This window comes from Coffea arabica, chromosome 10e, assembly GCF_036785885.1.
Source record: "Coffea arabica cultivar ET-39 chromosome 10e, Coffea Arabica ET-39 HiFi, whole genome shotgun sequence".
Taxonomy (NCBI): domain Eukaryota; kingdom Viridiplantae; phylum Streptophyta; class Magnoliopsida; order Gentianales; family Rubiaceae; genus Coffea; species Coffea arabica.
Genome location: NC_092328.1, coordinates 23,169,836 through 23,176,115, shown reverse-complemented (window position 1 = coordinate 23,176,115; position 6,280 = coordinate 23,169,836). Strand labels below are relative to the sequence as shown.

The 6,280-nt window shown below is 34.8% G+C and overlaps 1 long non-coding RNA gene across 1 annotated transcript; it reads left to right on the top strand.

The window, feature by feature from the left end:
• Positions 1 to 2,062: 2,062 nt before the first annotated feature.
• Positions 2,063 to 5,217, top strand: LOC140015049 (uncharacterized). Its single transcript, XR_011821811.1, has 3 exons — positions 2,063 to 2,287; positions 4,230 to 4,296; positions 5,072 to 5,217. It is a non-coding gene; the product is annotated as an uncharacterized lncRNA (long non-coding RNA).
• The last annotated feature ends 1,063 nt before the right edge of the window (positions 5,218 to 6,280 follow it).

The following is a 6,280-nucleotide window of genomic DNA, read 5'->3' as shown; positions in this document are numbered from 1 at the left end:
TTTATTATTTTCCTTGTTTAACAGATTCGAGGAGGAGTTACTACTGAGTGTATTGTCGCTTCGTAATTTTTTTTTTACTTCTCCTTCGGGTTATTTACAATTATTCCCTTAAGTTATGTCTTAGTTTTCACTTTATCCCCTAACATGTAATTTTTATTACCTCTTCATTATTGTGACTTTTCATTTATCCTTTTCCCCTCTTTTATTTCCTTTTCCCTTCCTTCCTTCTTCTCTCTTCCATCATTCCCAATAGAAAGATGTATTGCATTTCGAGAGTTTGTAATTGCATTTCTAGATGAAACTTTAAAAGGCATCAAATGCTAATTTCGATCTTTTGTAAGATGCCATGTGTCACAAATTGCAATTAATAATTATTAATCAGGTCACAAATTCATCTTGTGAATTTTCTTGAGAATAAAATGAGAAACTAAAATGAAAAGGGGAACAAACAAAAGAATTGAAAGGTTAGAAAAATGATATTTTGGGGAATTACTTTGAATATTTCGTAATCATTTGAGGAGAAGGTAAATCTCTACAATTCTTCTTTTTTAGTTTCAATCACTAAGATGAAGTTTCTTCTGAGAAAGAGTAGGGGTGGCAATCAGGTCATAAACGGGTTGGCAAATCGATTTGAGATCCGGGTGTAATAAGGAACCTACTAACCAGAACATGACCTACCAACCTGCAAACGGGTCAAGATACCTGACCTATACCTGAAATTTTCGGATTGTAGTTTCGCACTGTAGTTGACGGGTCAATTTTGGGTTGGCGGGTCAATTTCAGGTTGACCTGAATTTGAAATTTTCGGGTTGACCTGATACATAATTCCAATCTACTAATTTACCACTGTAGTTTCTAATAGAACCAATTTCGCACAAGGTTGATGTGAGGACCCGAAATTCTCTTTTATTGGCTTATCTATTTATTTATTTATTCATTTGCTCCAATTAATTTATTTCATTCATTTTAATTGCATTTGCATGGTACATGTGAGAACTCGGGAATTTTATGTGTACACTTCGAATTTATTTCATTACATTTAATCTGTTATTAGAAATATTATATGTAACGAATGAATGGTTAAATTAAATGCATAATTGAATTCCTATAAAATTAAAAATTTAGGAAAAAATAATAAAAACAAAATATAAAACAAAATAATGATAAAGATAAAATATATATATATATAATAATAAAAAGAATAATAGAATGGTGTAGAAAATTTTAGGAATCAAATAAATATATGATAGGCATATTGCAAATTGTGTCATTTGAATTTATTATATAGTTGAATAAGTACATGTCTAATAAATTTTTCTTATAGCTAAATGTGTGAAAATCTACTAGATCAATGTAATAAAATTTTCTAACGAAATACAAATAAAGTTAGCAGTTAATGTATGAAATAATAAAATTATAGCCTTAGTAAGCAAATAAGCTAAAGCTCACAGGACCAATTTAACCTTAAATGTTAGACAATTAACCATGCAGCCCAAGGAAGTAATATTCTGGACAACCGAGTGAGACTTAGGCAAAATAATTGCCAAAATAATTGGGCGGTGATCAAAGAGGAATCAAAGGAAGGCAGCTGCCAATAAGCTGCTAAGTCCACGCAGCAACTAGTGGAGCAAATAGAGGCTGATTTCATAAGCTGGGCGGTGACCGAAAGAGAGGCTAAGAGAAATCAATTGTTACAACAGTTAGGCGATCCACTAACTTCTAAGGTACGCCCTAGAAGGAGGTGAGACCGTCACAGTACATTGCCTCATTTTATATTTTTAACACGTTTGCCCTTAAACTTAATTTTTTCTGTCGCCCAATTAGTGAAAATTTGAGAAAACATATTTTTCGAGATAATATTTGGTCTTAGAGTGTAGTGGTCTTGGAGAATTAAGGATGATCAATTGTAGACTAAGAAAAGTTAATTGAGGGATTGGAAGTGAGTGACTTGAGTTAAGCTCAATTAGGAGCATTAATGAACCACTATTCAAGTGTTGACTTTTGCACCATAAAAAGTGGCTTTATGTCACTTCTTTCTTTCCCCATTTCACATCACAAAAACACACGAAACTCACTCTCTCTTCCTCTCTTCTTGGCCGAACCCTCCCCTCTCCTTTAGCCAAGAAAACTTTATCTTCTTCCTCTTAATCTTGCTCACTAATCTTGCTCCCAACCTTGCTCACACCTTGGATCATCTTCAAGTTTGGTAGAAGACTTGGTGGAGGGAAGATTCTTGAAGGTTTAGTGCTTGATTTCTTGAGATTTTGCTTGCTATCCTTGGAGGAAGGTAACCTCTCCAAGCTCCAATCTTTCTTTCATCTTTTAGCTCAATCTTAGCTAGATAAACTTGGGGTTGTTGAAGGGTTCTATGAACCTTGACATTAGGTAGCATGCCTTGAGGATATTCTTGCTTTCTTGACTTGCTCTTAGGAAGATGCCTTGAGGAGGATTATTAGGTAGTGGACTTGAGGATTTCTTGTATGTTGGTTGTTGTTATGGTAAATTCTAGCTTGGTTTTGGTGTGAGAGTTTAGGAGGAGAATTTGGAAAGAAAGAAGCAAGGCTGCTGTCCAAATTTTACTGGAGTTTTTCCCCTGTTTTAATTCCGAAATTTGTGGTTAAATTGATACAAAAATGCTTATTACATGTTGGGTTATGTGTGTAAATTATCTTCCAAAAATCACTTCATTTGAATGAGTTAAAGTTAAGCTTATAGGAGAAGAATAAATCTGGAAATTTTAGAGCAGGGCAGCCAACCAGTATTCACTAAATAGAACGTAATTTTTCGTACAGGAGTCGAAATCAAGTGCTGCTTGTGGCATGTGAAACTAGACTCCGAGGGCTTTCTAACGGTATAAAATACACATGCTAGTTCATTTTCTATGAGTCGTAGTGAACTAGCAAAGTTGGCTGTTTTCTCTTACTGTTTTAACTGCGACACAAGAACAACTGCAGTTTGTAACTCAATTTCTCTCCCCTTACGAAATGAATTTGAAGACAGTTTCTTCTAGTGATTTTTAGTATTTTAAATCTAGTTTTCAACGGCATAAACCACGCTAATTTTAGACTTGTGTAGCCTTAGTTATGACCTGAATTAGAAACTGCGTTGGGTGAGTTCCAAAGCTGGAATTTTCGTGTTTCAGGTTTCAAAAACCAGCTTTTGAAAAACTGTTGTATCTTGGTGTAGAAAAATCCAAATTGAGTTTCGTTTATTGCGTTTGAAACTAGACTTGAAGTTCTTTCATTGGTATAAATTTCAGGGGCTAGTTCAATTCCTATGAATTTTGATAAATTTTCAAAGTTCACTGAAATTCAAGACTGTTTTGCCCTGTTTTTGCTAACACAGCAATTTGGAACTAAAATTTGACTGGTTTTTTATTTGAATCTGGTGGAAGTGTCTTCAGTTTTAGTTCATTGAGTCTAGTTTCCAATGGTATAAGATTTGCAATTTTTGGACTTATGGAACTCAATTTATGATTTTTCAAAGAACGTTACAAAATCGAAATTTTCTTTATAAAGTGGCAAAAGCTCAAAAGTGGTTTGGAAACATTTTTGGCGTTCAAGCCTAACCTTTTTGATTATTTGCACCCCATTTCATACTTGGGAAATGGATTTCACCGAGCACATGAGATTTTTCTTGAATTGGATCGGAAAGCTTGATTGTTTGGAAGTTGACCAAGCTTCAAGCGAAACTAGTATGTTTCCTTTGGCTCCGAAATAAGATTTTTCACCTCCTAATCTTATGCCCTCAGTTTCCGTGAAAATGAACCATAAATTGAGCGTTTTAGCTAGAGTAATTTTTGAGAAATTTCACTAGTTTCATATTTGAAATTTGGAGCTTTTAGCTCCAATGTTTACTATGAAATAAGTGACGCTTTTGATGGATTTTGACTTCGTAAGTTTAGAAAACGTGAACGCTCACCTATATTCTAAAACTTGGGCATAAGATTAAAAGTTTTAAGATATAAAAATATTTTTTCCTTCCTCGATTTTTCTGCCAAAAAATTAAGCATGGTACTCCTCTTTTAAAATCAAAATTTCTTGCCACGACTTGATTCGAATTGGAACTTTTGAGTCCTCCTTGAATATTATTTTAGTGATTAAGTGAGAATGTTTCTCTTTTAATATGACTTGAGTTTGAGGCTCTTGAGTGTGGATAGCAAGGGGATTTTTTTATTTCTTATTAGATTTGGCCGAATACCTAAGTAACCGTGATTGTGCATGTCTCAGGTGATCACGTTGACACCGAGGAGCTCGTTGACCTCTTGTTTTGCTCTCGTTTTTGCTCTTGACTTTGGTAAGTGTCAAATGCATGCTTCATGTTGCTTTGATTGAAATGATACTTGTACAAGTGCTATGTGATTCTTGTGATTTGTAAACTTGTCGAGGCAAGGGTGTACTTTATCGCTCTCGTCCTCTCCCTCTTGATTAATTGCTACTTATTACATGAATGTTTGTGACTTACACTTGTACTCGAACATGCTTTTAACTCGTGAGCACTGAGCGGCAGCATGTACCACACCCTATTCTGGTGAGAGGTGCCTCTCATCCCTACTCAGTGCTATGATCGATTTTAAGTCGATTGGAGCGTTGTCTCATTGACCGATTATACTTGTGGGGACGCCCAACCCATTGGCTAACCTCGTAACTCGAGCCGGCAAGGGTTTGGTCGAGAAGCTTGGTGAATCTTGGGAAATTTTATAACCTAATCTTTTGAGATCTTGCTTGGCATATTCGAATAGTATTGCCATCTCGTGCTTGTTTGGTTCCGGATCCGAGTGGGTGATATGGTGGTTGGAGGAAGTAAGTGGAGCTCTACAGATGTGTTGCTGCTTGAGTTGACGGAGGGTCAACCAAAGATGGCTTGAACTGACCGTGACGTGGGAATAGCTCCTGAGAACTCCTGTATCCTTTCTACTTGTGTTTTACTTCCTACTCGCTTACTTATATGAAATTCATGTTAAGTCGCTTTTAAGTGTGTTATTTGATTTAGTTTGTGCTACTTGCTCGCTTGCTTGATTTTCTTGGCCTCGCTGAGCGTTGGCTCACCCTAAGTTGTTATTTCTTAACAGGTCTTGGAAGTGGGAGTTTGGAACTCTAGACTGGCGGTTTTTGGTTGAACCTAATAAACCTATTGTATGATATTTGAGACATTTGAAGTGTAAATTTTGTGATATTTGGATTGTAATATTAGATGATAGCCCTAGAAGAATTTGGCTTGTATATTTGAAGTATTCCTTCAATTCTAAGTTTATGGTTGACTTGTAGATCTCTATTAAACTAGAATGAGTACGTGAGTCCTGACAAGAGTTTGGCAGGCGGCCCGCTGATATGCTAGGGCTCGCCCTAAGGAGAGGTGGGGCGTCGCAACTAATTACATAATCAAGTGATAAAATTTTCAATAAAACAATTCCAAATTAGATCTGAAATAAATTAAACACTGTAAAAGTGTGTTATTCCAAGCCAGATTTAAAATAAATTAAGACACTATGAAAGTAGAAAATAATGTAATACATTATTTGTCCAAACGTAATAATTCTAACTTCACACAAATTAAACAAATGCATTTAGAATTAAGTGATTAATGTCTTTGGGAAAAAAAGAATAACTTAGTTTAGTTGGATAAAATATTTTTGTATTTATTAAATTCTTTTTAATTCATAAACGGGTTATTGGATCAACCTGTGGGTGACCTAAATTCGACTTGTTTTCTTTTCGGATTCATCGGATTCGACTCGATTCTGACCCAAACCCGCGAAACCTTAACCCAAACCCATTAATTTCGTGTTAGGTTCGTGTCGTGTTTTCAAATCGTATCGAAAATTGCCACCCCTAGGAAAGAAGAAGAATTAAAGAAAGAAAAAAGAGACAGAGAAAATAAAGGAGCAAAAAAAGGGAGAGAAAAAAAAGAGTTTAGAATAACGGAGGGGCAAATTTGTCCAACAAGTGATAAAGTGAGACAAAAAAAGTTAGAGTAAAGTGAAAAATGAGATATATTTTGAGGGGGTTAACTGTGATTAACCCTTTTTTTTTCCTTTTTTTTCTTGGTTGTTTTAGGAGATGAAAAGAACCTCCACAAGTCATTAAAAAAAATTAATTTTTGCTAAACTGATAGTGTATATATTGTCAGTATTGGATGAATAACAACTATGCAAAATTTGAATTTGAAATTCAACTTTTGCACACATGTCATGTGTAAGAGCTCGGAAAATTGCATATATATATATTATTTTATTTTATTTTATCTTCATATATTATCAAAAGTATTGCATATAGTATAT